The sequence below is a fragment of the Cetorhinus maximus genome, chromosome 1, assembly GCF_964194155.1.
Source record: "Cetorhinus maximus chromosome 1, sCetMax3.hap1.1, whole genome shotgun sequence".
NCBI lineage: Eukaryota > Metazoa > Chordata > Chondrichthyes > Lamniformes > Cetorhinidae > Cetorhinus > Cetorhinus maximus.
The window spans coordinates 74,417,537-74,433,615 of NC_135879.1; the positions used below are offsets into that span (position 1 = coordinate 74,417,537).

General features: G+C 45.5%; 1 long non-coding RNA gene across 1 annotated transcript in view; it reads right to left on the reverse strand.

Annotated features, from left to right (window-relative positions):
• Positions 1-6,365: 6,365 nt before the first annotated feature.
• Positions 6,366-16,079, reverse strand: part of LOC144680928 (uncharacterized) — a 65,805-nt gene continuing 56,091 nt past the window's right edge. The window contains exon 4 of the long non-coding RNA XR_013576647.1: positions 6,366-6,489. This is a non-coding gene — a long non-coding RNA (uncharacterized LOC144680928). The remainder of the gene's footprint in view (positions 6,490-16,079) is intronic.

Here is a 16,079-nt window from a genome sequence, read left to right on the forward strand (position 1 = left end):
GGACGAGGTCAAGTATATTTTTCCTCTTGTTGGTTCCCTCACCACCTGCCGCAGACCCAGTCTAGCAGCTATGTCCTTTAGGACTCAGTCAGCTCAGTCAGTAGTGGTGCCCAGCAACTCTTGGTAATGGACATTGAAGTCCCCCACCCAGAGTACATTCTGAGCCCTTGCCACCCTCAGTGCTTCCTCCAAGTGATGTTCAACATGGAGGAACACTGATTCATCAGCTGAGGGAGTGCAGTACGTGGTAATCAGTAGGGGGCTACCTTGCCTATGTTTGACCTGATAGCATGAGACTTCATGGGGTCCAGAGTCGATGTTGAGGACTCCCATGGCAACTTCCTCCCGACTGTAACAAAAACAGAAAATGCTTGAAAAACTCAGCAGGTCTAGCAGCATCTGTGGAGAGAGAAACAGAGTTAATGTTTCAAGTCTGTATGACCCTTCCTCAGAGCAATATTTTGCTTTTATCCCTCCTGACTGTATACCACTGTTCCTCCACCTCTGCTGGGTCTCTCCTGTCAGTGGGACATACCCAGGAATGGTGATGGTGGTGTCTGGAACATTATCTGTAAGGTATGATTCCGTGAGGATGACTATGTCGGACTGTTACTTGACTAGTCTGTGAGACAGCTCTCCCAATTTTGGCACTAGCCCCCGGGTGTCAGTAAGGAGGACTTTGTAGGTTCGACAGGGCAGAGTTTGCCATTGTTGTTTCCGGTCTGTAGGTTGATGCCAGGTGATCCATCCAGTTTCATTCCTTTTTTGAGCCTTTGTAGCTGCTTGATACAACTGAGTGGCTTGCTAGACCATTTAAAAGTCAACGACATTGCTGTGGGTCTGAAGTCACATGTCGGCCAGACCAGGTGAAGACAGTAGATTTCCTTCCTTAAAGGACAACAGTGATCCAGATTTTTTTTAAAAATGACAATGCTTTCATGGTCATGATTAGACTTTTAATTCCAAATTTTTATTGAATTTAAATTCCACCATCTGGGTCCCCAGAGCATTACCCAGGGTCTCTGGATTACTAGTCCAGCGACAATACCACTGCACCATCACCTCCCCCTTATGGATACTCTATCGTTGAATACATTTTAGGCTGAGACAGATACATTTTTGGTCTCCCAGGGAATCAAGGGATATGGGGAGCTGGCAGGAAAGTGGAGTTGAAGCCCAAGATCAGCCATGATCATATTGATTGGCGGAGCAGGCTTGATGGGCTGTGTCGTCTACTCCTGCTCCTATTTCTTGTATTCTAGTCAATGGTAACCCCCAGGATATTGATGGTGGGGACTCAGCAATGGTAATGCTGTTGAATGGCAAGGGAAGGATGGTTAGATTCTCTCTCGACCATCTCTTGGAGATGGTCATTGCCTGGTACTTATGTGGTGCTACTGCCACTTGCACTTAACAGCCCAAGTCTGAATATTATTCAGGTCTTGCTGCATGCAGACACAGGCTTTTTAAGTATCTGAAGAATTTTGAATGGTGCTGAACATTGTGCAATCATCAATGAACATCTCCACTTCTGACCTTAAGGTCATTGATGAAGCAGCTGAAGATGGTTGAGCTTTGGGCGCTACCCTGAGGAACTACTGTAATAATGTCCTCAAACTGAGATGATTGACCTCCAACAACCACAACCAAAATCCTTTATGCTAGGTATGACTCCAGCTTGTGGAGAGTTTTCTGCCAATTCTCAGTGACTTCAATTTTGCTAGAGGAATTTGCTGTAGCAGTATCTGTCATTAGTCAGATTAGTGCCCCTGCATCCTTCAGCTCTAAAAAGGTTTGTCCACCAAATTGCTGAAGGTGCAAGCTGATAGTAGCACAGTGAGAGAAACAGGGCAAACAACAAGGTATCTCCTAAATCAATTAGGTTTAATGATTGAGAAATAAAGACAGCAAGGACTGAGAAGGGGGTGAATTAAAATGGGTGAATTCAACGTCAAATCAGGAACAGAAATAGAAAGAAAGAGAGGAAAAGAAAGATTGGATTAAGATCGAGGACAAAAAAAGGCACAGAGGAAAGATAGGAAAAATGTTTATCATTTGTTATTTTTAACATCTCTCTAAAAAATTCAAAACCGGAAGGACTAAGACTCCACACTTGTAATAGTTAATGTTTGATGCCAGAGAGATTGATTGGCAGTCACTAACACTTATCACATTATTAGAAGAGTTCCTACACTTGCTCTGGCCTCTTGCCCATCTCTGATTTTCATCACTACACCATTGATGGCTGTGTTTTAATTGACCTTGATCCTATGCTCTGGAATTCCCTCCGAAACCTCTCCTTCTCTTTACCTCTTTCCCTCCTCCTGTAAGATGTTCCTTAAAACCTATCTCTTGGACCAAGCTTTTGGTCATCTGTCTTAATATCTCTTTATATGGCTTGGTGTCAAATTTTGTTTGATCACACTATGAAGCACCTTAGTGTGTTTTATTATGTGAAAGGTGCTATATAAATGCAAGCTATGGTTGTTGGAATGAGAGGACTCAACTTTCTGTGATGTGTTTAATAAACATTTAATGGGGAAAAAGCAGCAAGCTCCTACACAAAGGGGAAGCTGAGAGCAAGACACTGTTTTCACAAAGCTAATGAGGGAGAAATGCAACTTGAAAAGCAAAATTTGGATATTCACATTTAACTGTGCATCTGCTCCTTGCCTTAGGTGGTTGTACCATTTATACATATATAACGGTGAGCACATTAACCTTGCTGTTATTTTGAAAGCAAATTTTGGTCCAGTGAGGTGATTTGGGATATTTGACAAATATGATAAGGTTCTAAATAAATTGAAATTCTTTGAATCACTAGAAGAAAAAGCTTTACTTTTTAATATATATAAACCATGTGTTCAAAACCGCAGCTAGATTTTAAAATGTCTTTACAGTGGTCAGTTTGCTCCATCAGCTTCCTCTGTTGGTAGGGATGTTCTCACAGGTGAATAACGTCGAACCTACTTCATTATCTGTACAGGGTGGTGGGGTGGGTGGATACTAGTTGATACTGGTGCTGGTGACAATGGCCAGAATTTTACGTTGCAGGATTGGGCAGGCGGCCGACCTGACCCCGCGTGAAATCGTGCATGAAAACGTTGGGCGCAAGTCCCGATGTCATCACGCCTTTGCGCCATATTACGGTTGGTGGGCACATGCGGGAGTGGGAAGCATGCCCGCTGACAATTAAACGGGCAATTAAGCCTATTAAAAGGCAATCAAGTGAAATTTTATGTGGCCGGTGCGGTTTTGCAGTCGGCGCACAGGCCACACGGTCAGGCGGCCATCTCGTTTTTAGTGAAACTCAATCCAGGCGGGATAAAAGTTGACCAGAGACAGGGCTGTGTGAATAGGTAGGAGTTTAGGTGATAGTTGGTTGTAGGTGCTTTTTTGACAGTTCATTTTCTGTGTTTTCTGGAGGACTCTGTGGCTTACAAGCTTTCTTACAGGCTTTCTGCCGAGTGCATGCTTCAGGGCACTATCCTGTGCCATCTGTATTCCAGCAAATGGAGGTTGTCTACTCCACTGAGGGGAGCTCCTCCTCTGAGGAGGACAGGGCTAGAAGGGAGAGTGGGGCTGGTGTCCGCAGGTAGCATTCCGGAGAGTGACCTGTGGAAAGAGAGGCGCAGCCACATTGGGTGCAGGGCCAGCGTGAAGTGCAAGGTGGAAGGGTCCGCAGAAGATACTGTTATCCTGCAGCAAGAGTCTACAGGCAGTGCTCCAGATACCTGGACATGTCAGAGGTCCAGTGCCAAAGGAGGCTCTGCCTCTCTAGGGAGACTGTGACCTCCATTTGCCACATGATTGGCCCAGAGATTGTCTCAAACTGTGTCGGTGGTCACCCAGTGCCAGTAACTCTTAAGGTGATAGCAGCCCTTAACTTTTGACCTCTGGTTCCTTCCCAGGTTCAGCGGGAGATCTTATGTGGTGTTTCCAAATCTGCTGCGCACAGTTTCTTCAAGCTGGTCGGTGACGCTCCGTTCAGACGGGTGATGAACTTCATTCATTTCCGGACCGACAAAGCCAGCCTAGCTGAGTGAGCCAGAGGCCTCGCTGCAATTGTTGGGTTTCCCCGCAACCAGGGAGCCATAGACTGCACTCATGTGGCCATAAAAGTGCCGGCAGGTGAGCTGAGTGCCTTTGTCAACAGAAAGGGCTTCCACACCATCAATGACCAGATGGTTTGTGACACAGGACACAAGTTTTGCAGGTCTGCATCAGGTAGCCAGGCAGCTCCCATGATGTGTACAACCTGTGGCACTCCAAGATGCCAAGGCTTTTCATCGCTGCAGCTCAGTTGGATGATTGGCTCCTGGGTGACAAAGGCTATTTGCTGAAAAGGTAACTCATGATGCCACTTCGACAACCAAGGGCAGGAGAGGAGGAGAGGTCCAATCGAAGTCATGATCTTATGTGGTGTTTCCAAATCTGCTGCACATGGGGCAGTAATTGAGAGGACCATTGGCCTGCTCAGGATGAGGTTCTGCTGCCTGGACCGATCAGGGGGAGCAATATCCTCCAGATCACATCTTGCTTACTCTCGTTGTGTGTTGCGCTCTGCAGAATTTGGCTCTGTCAAGGGGGGGCCTTTTGGAGGATGAAGACAGTGAGGCAGCTCCCCAGGCTGCAGAGGATGACTCAAATAATGGGTTTGATGAATATCCAGAGGGGGCCCAGGGTGAGGACGTGGCTGCAGAAGTGAGGAACCTTGTGGGAGGCAGGGAGACCAGGGAGGCCTTGATTCTCCGTTCATTCTGCTAGGCATCCAATGCATGGCTTGAAAGTGAGGGCAAGGGTGACACCTCTTTACTGAACATTCTTGATGAGGCCACTCTGTGACAACTAACTACTCCTATGTCAACTAACTACCTCTGAAATGAAGTTTGCAGCCCTTCCTGCCTGTCACAAGCCACTCCCGTACTCAACACCTTTGAGAAACATAGGGCAGAATATGGTGCTTGTCGGGCAGGGTCGTTGCTGGCTCAAACAAGCGTAAAATGACGCATGATATTTCAGTCAGCATGCGCTTGCGGGAGTCAGCAGCGTGACAGCCAACAATTGACAGGCTTATTAAGGCCATTAAAGTAATAATTAAATGAAACTTTTCGCTGCCCGTCCAACCTTACGGTTGGTGGGCAGGCGAAAAGACCAAGCGGCCTTTGGCTTTTTTAGGGAACCTCATCCATGGGTGGGATGAGGCTTCCAACAGCAAATAAAAATTACATTAAAAATTTTTAAACTTCATTCATAACATGTCCCTGCTCATTTGACAGAGTCAGATGAGCGGGACATGTTTTTAACATTGCTTAAGTTTTTAATTTTTGAGTTTATAAATCTTCAGCTCCTGAGACAGCTCTGTGCCTCAGAACTTTTGCGCTTGCCCTCCTCCCCCACCCCCAACCCCAGCAGCGCTGAGCACCACAGCGCGCGATTCACGCTGGCTGTTAATTGGCCAGCCAGCGTGAAATTCCTGTTGGAGCCCCATTGAGAGCGATGGTTGACTTTGTGGCCGCTCCCGCGTCCACCTGCTGCGCCCGCCCGACAAGGCGAAAACCCTGACCATAAAGCACATTCAGACCATGAAACATCATAACATCTTTAAATGGTGGTCATGTTTACATAATTTGAACATAGAACATGTTTCAGCTGAAGTAATATCACCTGTGACAGCCTGGGAGGGAGTGTCCAGCACCATGGCTGGGCACTCCTCAATCGTTGCAGCTTCATCAGATACCCAGGCATTGGCAGAGAGACGGAGGAGCTGCTGCCTTCGTCTGGAGCGCCCTGAGAGGAGCCCGCAGATGTGACATGCAGCTGGTCCACCAGTGTGAGGTTGGTTTGAACCTCCCTGCTCACCACTGATGAATGGGCACCTAGGCGGAGAGACTAGGTGCCTCATCCATCCCTCACACTGGCAGTGGCCTCCTGAGGACACAGCCAGTGTGTAGGTTTGTGGGTCCGAGTGCGACCCCAGGAACCCCTGATTCTGTTCCTGGGGCTGCTTCTTCTGAGAGTCAATACTCTCTCAATGGAGGAGGCTGTGCACTCGGTGCTCAGGGTCAACGCAGCACTCACAGCCCACATGGACTCCTTCAAGGCAGAGACCATGGCATGCAGACCCTCAGGGATCTCTGCCAGATCCTCCCGTGCATCCCACTGGACATCCAGCATCTGCAGCCTGAAGGACAACTCCAGAGGCTTATCATCTGCCCCAGACTTAGCATGCTCCTGGTCTCCAGCAGTCCTCTGTAGCTGGCACCCTAGACACTCTTTGCCTCCATGAGCTCCTCAAGTGAGGGTGATGTGCCCTCGTCACTGTAGACTACCTACTGATCCAATGCGTTATTGCCCACCAACTTGCCTGTATCTGCACTGGTGCTTGGTTCGGACAGATGATGTGATGCGGTTGCATCTGTCCGCGGCCCCTTCTCAGGTGCCAAGGGAGGTCCTCAAGGTTTACTGGGCATCATGACAATGGCGCTTCTGAGGGAGGAAGAGAATATGTCATTTGATTACATTGTAACAAAGTGACTGTGCATGAACTACAGTTGTTTGTCAGAATGGACAACTGCCCCACTGAGGCACTGTGATTGGATGAGCAATGGGGACTGTTGGTTGGAACTTCTCATTGGAGATGCCACGATCCTACAGCTCTTACACACTTCCACAGTCTCTCACATGTCCCCTGGACTGTTACCTTCATCTGAGACCCCTTCCTCTCTGTGACCTGTGGGTCTTGCTCCACACTTGCATTCCATGTCCAAGGCATCTATCTTGAACTTGTAAAGTATCAGTATGTTGGAGACCCCACCGCCCATTTGTGCGTGCTCCAGCACATCATGGCTTTTCTTCTACTGTACGGGCAAAAGTGCATTCGTTAGTGCACCCTCTGCCTGCCTGCCACATCATTCCAGCCTCATGCCCCCAAACTAAGGAGATGCAGCTTGAGGTGCCTGTCAGATTAGCATGCCTCACTCTTCTATACACACGAGGCAAGCGGGCACATCTCCCAGCCTTGGCATGCACAGGGATATGTGCTATTCGGCACTCTGCATCTCACACCTCTGAGCACCATGAAGAACGTTCACCCTCCAAGACATCTATGCGCAGTTCTATGCCAAATTGGTACTCACCCTTGTGGAGGGCAGAAGATCATTGAACTGTTTCTAGCACTGGATCCATGTGCGGCGCAAAACATGTCTGCTCACCTGGACAGCCTTCTTTGTCCTGTGGGGTGGACTCCTCTTGCCATCCTGCGACATCAGTATGTCACGATGGACACTCACTGTCTCCACTAGAGTGCACAGGCACTCATCAGAGATCCGGGGGCAGGGGGTGGAGTGCGGGGCAGAGTGCCCACTGGCTTTGCCGTCCCACCTGGCATGCCCAGAGGGTGCTGAGGCCATCACACCTACCGAGCATATAAACTTGCACTCCCTCGTTGACAGCTCCATGAGGCTCTTCCACAACTCCTGGCATTCTTCAGGGAGCTGCCTGTGCTCTTTTAAATCCAAACCCCGCCCCCCCCACCCCCTCCTCCACTGGGTCACTATTGCACCCAGCGCCTGCCACGCTCCCGCCCCCGCTGGCAATGCTCAGCCAATGTCTGGGCATGTTTCACGCTGGCCAGCCCTTAATTGGCCAGCCAGTGTGAAATTGCATCTGGGTTGCGATCACAGGCGGAAGCAGATAACACATCCGCTTCCAGGCCCACTGATTATCCGCGCACAATGTGCGTAAAGTTCAGGCCAATACCTCCTTTGGTGTTGCTTTTCTAGATCTTTGAGTAGCTGCTAATTTATATTAGAGTGTGAGAGTGAGAACAGGATTCAGATTTGCTCCTTTTGTGTCAAGAAATCCACTCCAGAGATACCAACATAGCCAAATTTAAAGAATAATGTTATCACTGGTTTCAACAGTTATATTGCCACTCCTTAATCAATTCAAGTAATTTTGGGTGTGCGTTGATGAAAAGTTGACAGTATAACTGAAAAGTCATTCTAGTAACACATCTGAGTGGTCTAAAATCAAAGGTGATTTCTAGCATATAGTGTCATTCCCCTTAGAGTTTGCATTGAGTAAACTGAACTCCAACCTGATGTGACACTGATTTTAAAGTGTGACCCATTGTAGCTTCATCTCTGGAATTGTTTTCCAACCTGGCTAGATAGGGGACAAAGTTTATTTACTTGACAATTAGTTAGAACAGACAAGATTAAAGGGTGATTTGATAATGATGATTGACATTTATGAAGGGATAGAATGTGGAAACAGAAACAGACTGTTGTCAGTGGTTGAGGCACTCAGAATGTGAGGACATACACTTAAGATTAAATGTAAGAAATGTAGGACAAAAAGCAGGAGAAAAACTTTTTACATAGATGGTTGTAAGACTGTGGAATTCACTATCAGAGTTAGTGATTGAAGCAGAGAGCTTGTCAACATTTAACTATAGGTTAGATAGATGGCTGAAAGAGAGAAGGATAAAGGGAAATGGTAACAGGTGGGACAGGCAATGGGATTAGGATACTGTTTTAGTGGAGGATAAGCTCTGATTTAGGCTGGTTGGATCAAAGGGCTTATTTCTATGTTGCAATTACTATGTAGAAAAATGCAGTAATTTTCATCAATTTACTCATAACATCCAAAATTAACTGCACAGGGAGTGGAAGTCTTCACATGCACCCAAGTATGCATTTTCAGACTTTGTTTGCTATTCAGTTTAATGTGAATTCATTAAGTAGCTGGCTCAGCACCTGATACTTAACACATCTGGAGCACAAATGCACCAAGGAAATAGCAGAGTGAGTATTTCTTTCCATACTCTCCCGCTTGATTTTGTTTTGCAGTGTCCCAGGTGGGAGCTCTATGTTTGGCTACAGTGGTATAATGCGATGACATGGCTCTTATGCCACTGGTAGCATGAAGAACCATCTCAATGGGTGGCTTTCCCCTGTGTGGCTCTGACAAGTAATCTGATTGACACTTTGACTTTCAATAAAAATTGAGAAAATAATGCAGCTGACAATATAACAGAAGTGCACTAATGGGCACGATCTGAGTGGGACTGGGGCAGTTTGTATCTTAATAACCAGATGTAATATATTATTCTGACTATTTGTCATTGATTACTCCATTGCCTATACCAACCATCCTCATGATCTCTTAAGTGCTATTTGTAAGTTAGGTTTATCTGTGGAGATTTTTGAATGTACATCTGATGGATGGTCAGTTAATCTATGTGTGCTGATAAATGCTACAAATATCATTTTCCTGTAAGTGTCAAAACATATTTTGTTATGAATATACACATTCCCTGTAAATACACATGATGGCTAGAAAGACCTCAAATAAGCAAAACTACCTTTTGCAAAGGCAGACAAGCATTACATGGCATCTAATCAACATCGCTCAGAAATGTCTCCAAGTGCTTTACTCACAAAAAAACTACTGAGAGTAATGACGTTTGCTATATGGGCAAAAATGGCTGCCATTTTGTGCATGAGATACCACAAACAGCAAATGACCAGTTGATGTAGTTTTGTTGGTGATGATTGAAGGGGGAATGCGGACCAGGGGACTTTAATTACCCAAATATCAATTGGAATAATGTTAGAGTAAAGGATAAAGAGGATGAGGAATTTCTGAAATGTGTTCAGAAGAACTTCCTTGACCAGTATGTTCTCAGTCCAACGAGGAAGGAGGCACTGTTGGATCTGGTGCTGGGGAATGAGGTGGGCCAAGTGGACCAAGTGTCTGTGGGAGAACACAGTGATGAGAGTGATCATTGTACCATAAGGTTTAGATTAGCAATCTAAAGTAGAACTTCTAAATTGGAACAGAGCTAGCTTTAATGGGATGAAAGGCGATCTAGCCAGGGTGAAATGAAATGAAAGATTGACAGGAAAAACTGTAATTGAACAATGGGTGATCTTTAAGGAAGTGATGTTTCAGGTACAGGCTAGGTACACTTCAACAGGGGTGAAAGGTAGGGGAATCAAAACCAAGCCTCATTGGATGACAAGGAAAATAGAAGAATTGATGACAAGGGAGATAGGGGATATGACAAAACAAAAAAAAGGGGGTGTATCATACATGTCAGATGAATTCTTCAAGTGAATTCTTCAATTCCTCAGGTAACATAAAATCAGTTAAGAGAGAAATGAAGAGGAAACTCTGACTGGCAAAGAGAGAATATAAGAATATAATGGGAATTCATATAAAAGGGAACTCAAAAATCTCCTTACCAGCATGTAAAAATAAGCTTGTGGTAAGAGGTGGGGTGTGGCCTATTAGGGGCGAAAAGGGTGAAATGCTTAGAGTCACAGACCAAAGCTAGAATACTTAATGGGTACTTTGTATTGATGTTTACTAAAGAAGAGGATGCTGACAATATATCGGTAGAAGCAGAGATGTTTGAAAAAATGTATGGAATTAAGATTAATAGGAAGGATATACTGGAAAGGCTGGCTATGCTTAGAGTGGGTAAATCACCTGGCTTGCATCCCAGGTTGCTAAAGGAAGTGGGAGTGGAGATAATGGAAGGGCTTGTCATAATCTTCCAATCTTCCCTAAATACAGGAAGGTGCCAGAGAATTGGAGAGTGGCAAATTTGACACCCTTATTCAAGAAAGTAAGACTTACTTGGATTTGATTTAGTTCCCCATGTCTCATGTGGGACAATGAGCAGTGAGATTACACCTGGTCCATTGCAATTTCTTTTGCTCTAGCCCAGGTGGTGCCCCACTCTTGAAAGTTGTCCTTAACTGTACTTCACCAGGTCTTCTTTGACTGGCTCCGTTGTATTTTGCCACTGGTGGTGTCCATTCTACTGCCGCTCTGGTGGGACATATGTCGGGAGATGAAATAGATGTCTGGCTTGTCTCAGTCATCTCTCCGTCACAATGTCCCGCTGCCACTTCTGATCAGTTCTCTGTAGTACTTCTTTGTTGGTGATTTTGTCTCTCTGTGTGATATGCAGGATCTTATACAGACAATGCTGGTGAAAGATGTCCAACTTACGTGACACCAATACTGTTCTCTTCCATGTCTCGCTGGCACAGATTGTGCTTAGTACTACTATGGACATGTTGAGTCACAGCTTCATGGCTGTATTGATAGTGTTGAAAGCCCAGACCACGTGGGGCCGCTGGAAGACCAATGTTGCTTTTCTGATTATTGTGTGGACGTCAATCTCTGCATTGCCCTCTCTGGAGGCGTTGCTTCCTAGGTAGGGGAAGTGGTTGACATCCTCGTTGTTCTGTTGCCCGATGGTGATGGCAGGTTGCTGTTGCCTTCCAGCCATCACTGTCTTGGCCTTCTCGTAGCTGATGCATAGATCAACCTTGGTGCTGCTGCTCACAAGACTGCTGGTCATGTCTTGGAGTATGTGTGGTTCTTCCACCAGCAAGGCAATGTGAAATCCATGTCCATCAACTGGTGTCTTTGCTACGGGATGCAAAAGTCTGTACCAACCATCGCCTTCCTCATGATGAAATCAATAACGAAGAGGAAAAGGAATGGGGAGAGTATGCAGCCTTGCCGTACTCCTGTGATGATGTTGAAGGAATCCGTGGTGCCTGTGAGAATCTGAATGCAGCAGCTGGAGTCACGGTATAAGGCTCTGAAGATGTTAATATGTCACTCTGGGAGGCTGTACTATCTTGTGATGTACCAGAGTGACTGCCAATGGATTTTATCAAAAGTCTTGAAATCAATGAAGTTGATTTTGATTCTGAGCTCTGCTCTATGATGTTCTGGAGCTTGTTGCATGATCAGCCACCCCAGAAACCTGCCTGTTCTTCAGGAAGGTTACTGTCTACATCTGCTTTCAATCAGCCAAGGAGAACCATGCTGAAGACCTTGCCAGATATTGACAGCAGTGTTATGGCCCTCCAGTTCTTGCAGTTGCTGAGGTTCCCTTTCTTTGGCAGCTTGACTATTAATCCTCACCTCCAGTCGTCTGGGATGTCTTCCACAGTCCAGAACTTGTTGAACAGGTCCATGAGCTCTGTTGTGACAGTGTTCTTGCCATGGTTCAATAGCTCTGCTGGTATCTCAATGATCCCAGGTACCTTGTGGTACTTTATGCTCTTGATGGCTCTTTGGACCTCTAATCTGGCAATTTCTCCCAGCTGACATTCAGCTGCTGAGGTGCGGTGCTGCCATCAGACTCAAACGTGAAGCTGGGGCTGGGCTGGTTGAGGATCACCTGAAAATGTTCCACCCAACTTGCCTCCTGCTCCTCATCCATCAATAATGTCATACCACCCTTGCCCTTGATTGGTAGAGTGGTGTTGCTTCTCGTATCAGTCAGTTCCCATACTGTGCAGCATCTTGGAGTCACTCTGATTTGCCGCTCCTTGTTCTCCTTGCCTGTTAACTCCATCCATTCTTGTTTGTCTCTCCGGCAGCTCTTCTTCAGGGCTTTATCCAGTTTTCTGTACTTCACATCATCTTCCTGTCTTGGTTTAACGTTCTTTTCCTGGTCCTTCTTGCTCTTAACCAGTTTTCTTTCTTTAGTCAACTTCCACATTGGGTCAATGATCCATTGTTCTTTGTTGGTTCCTCTCCACTGCCCGATAGTGACTTATGTACTCTCTTAAATCCCTGTTTTGAAGATTTCCCACTGTTCCTCAATGTTGCCTGACTTCATTAGTACTTTGAACCTTTGAAACTTTGAAAGTAAGAACATTCCTAGTGACTACAAGCCAATCAGTTTAATATCAGTGGTGTGTAAGATTTTAGAAACAATGATCAGGAAAAAAAAAATCAGCAATCACTTGGGAAGGTTTGAGTTAATTAAGCATTGTCAGCATGGATTTGTAAAAGGCAGACTGTGCTTGACTAATCTAATGAAGTTTTTTGATGAAGTAACAGAGAAAGTTGATGAAGGGAAAGCAATGGATGTCAATGGATTTCAAGAAAGCCTTTGACAAAGTACCAAAGAAAAGGCTGGTTAACAAAATTGAAGCTCATTGAATAGGAGTGTTAATGTCAACTTGGATAAAAATTGACTTAAGGAGAGAAAAACAGCCAGTCGTGGTAAATGGCTGTTTTTCAGGCTACAGGGTGCACACAATGTGACTTGGATACTGGAATACAAAGTAACATTTCAAAATTTGCCGATGATTCCAAACTTGGAGGCATGGTTGACAGTGAAGATGATACCAATCGACTGCAACAGGATATAGATAGTCTAGCGGAATGGGCAGACAAGTGGCAGATGGAATTTACTACAAAGAAATGTATGTGATGCACTTTGGCAGAAGGAAGAAGGAGAGGCAATATAGACTTAATGGCACAGTTCTAAAAAGTCTAGAGGGACCTGAGGTTCATGTGCATAGATCTTTAAATGTGGCAGGAGACATTGAGAGAGTAATTAGCAACACTTTGGCTTCATAAATAGAGGTATTAAGTACAAAAGCAGGGGAGTTTTGCTGAACCTTTATAAAGCTCTGAGTAGGGCACAACTAGACTATTGGGTTCAATTCTGGTCACCACACTTTAGGAAGGATATGAATGTCTTTGAGAGAGTGCAGAGGAAATTTACCAGAATGATTTCAGAGCTGAAGGATTTAAATTACAGGATTAGGCTGGAGAATCTGGAGTTGGTCTCCTCAGAGCAAAGGAGATTGAGAGGAGATTTGATAGAGATGTACAAGATTATGACAGGTTTAGATAAACGTGGATAGCACGTTTTCAGATGTGGTCACCCCACAGCTTACAGAAGTGCAGGCAGAGAGGGAATGGGTGACCATCAGTCAGAAGAAAGGTGTCAGGCAGGTAGTCAGGAAATCCCCAGGGTGCATCTTGCTCGAGAAACTGTTTTTCTGTGTTGGAAAATGGTGAAAGTGACCGTTCCTCTAGAGAGTGCAGCCACGCTCATGGCACTGTGAGTGTCTCAGCTGCACAGGGGAGAAGGAAAAAGAGGGTAAGAGCAACAGTGGTAGGAGGCTCGATAGTAAGGGTAACAGACAGGCGTTCCTGCGGCCGTAGATGTGTCTCCAGGATGGTATGTTGCCTCCCTGGTGCCAGGGTCAAGGATGTCACTGAACGACTACAGGGCATTCTAAAGGGGGAGGGCAAACAGACAGAGATCGTGGTACATATTGGTACCAACGACATAGGTAGAAAGAGGGATGAGGTCCTGCAAGCAGAATTTAGGGAGCTAGGAAACAGATTAAAAAACAGGACCTCAAAGGTAGTAATCTCTGGATTACTTCCAGTGCCATGCCCTAGTGAGTATAGAAATAGGAGGTTAGTCCAGATGAATGCGTGGCTGGAGAGCTGGTGCAGGAGGGAAGGCTTTAGATTTCTGGGACATTGGGCCCGTTTCTGGGGGCGGTGGGACCTGTACAAGGTGGACACGTTGCACCCGAACCAGAATGGGATCAACATCCTTGCAGGGAGGTTTGCTAGTGCTGTTGGGGAGGGTTTAAACTAACTTGGCAGGGGGATGGGATCCTGAGAGGAAGTTCAGCAGGGGGAGATGCACATCCAAAATTAGAAGAGGGAGCAAGTGAATCTGGAAGGCATAGAAATTATAGGCCAGCTAAGGCACAAGGGAGTTTGGCAAGGTTGGATGGTATTTATTTTAATGCAAGGAGTCTGACAAATAAGGCAGATAAATTGAGGACACAAATTAACACATGGAAGTATGATATCATTGCTGTCATAGAGACATGGTTGAGAGAGGGGCAGGATTGGCAGCTCAATATTCCAGGATATAGGGTCTTCAGGCGAGACAGGGAAGTAGGTAAATGAGGAGGGGGTATCACAATATTGATCAAGGAATCAATTACAACAGTAAGGACTGATGGTATCTTAGAAGGCTCCTCAAACGAAGCCATATGGGTAGAACTGAAAAACAAAAAAGGAGCAATCACGTTGCTAGGAGTGTGCTATAGGCCCCCAAACAGTCAGAGAGAAATAGAAGAGCAGGTATGTAGGCAAATTTCAGAGAAGTGTAAAAATAATAGGGTAGTAATAGTGGGGGATTTCAACTTCCCCAACATTAACTGGGTTAGTCATAGTGTGACAGGTTTAGAGAGAGCAGAGTTCTTAAAATGCATCCAGGACAGATTTTTAAGCCAGCATGTAGAAGGTCCTACAAGAGAAGGGGCGGTCCTGGACTTAATTTTAGGGAATGAAGCCGGGCAATTAGTAGAGGTATCAATGGGGGAGCATTTTTCAGATAGCGATAATAACTCTGTTAGATTCAAGGTTGTTATGGAAAAGGACAAGGATGGGCCATAAATCAGAGTTCTAAATTGGGGGAAGGCTGATTTTAATAAGATCAGATATGATTTGGCCAGAGTGGACTGGGAGCAGCTACTTTTAGGTAAGCCTGCAGCACAGCAGTGGGACTCATTCAAGAAGGAAATAGGGAGAGTACAAGGCCAACATATTCCAGTAAAGACAAAGGGTGGGACCAATAAATCCAGGGAACCCTGGATGTCAAGGGATATACAGGACTGGATAAAGCGAAAAAGGGAAGATTATGGCAGATACCAAGGGCTCAAAACAGCGGAAGCCCTAGAGGAGTATAGAATGTGTAGGGGGGACTTAAAAAGGAAATTAGGAGAACAAAAAGGGGGCATGAAAAAACATTGGCAGGTAAAATAAAGGAAAATCCAAAGTTATTTTACAAGTACATTAAGAGTAAGAGGATAACTAAGGAAAGAATAGGGCCCATTAAGGATCATAGTGGTATTTTGTGTGTGGAGCCGGAAGACGTAGGTAGGGTTCTAAATGAATACTTTGTGTCGGTGTTCACAAATGAGAGGGACAACGTGGATATGGAAATAAGGCAGAGGGACTGTGATATAATTAAAGAAATTAGCATAGAAAGGGAAGAGGTTCTAAGTGGTCTGACAGGCTTAAAAGTAGATGAATCTCCACGCCCGGATGAAATGTATCCCTGGCTGTTGAGTGAGGCAAGGGAGGAGATAACAGGGGCACTGGCAATAATTTTCAATACTTCTCTGGCCACAGGAGTGGTGCCAGAGGACTGGAGGACAGCCATTGTGGTACCATTATTCAAGAAGGGAGGAAAGGTTAAACCATGGAAC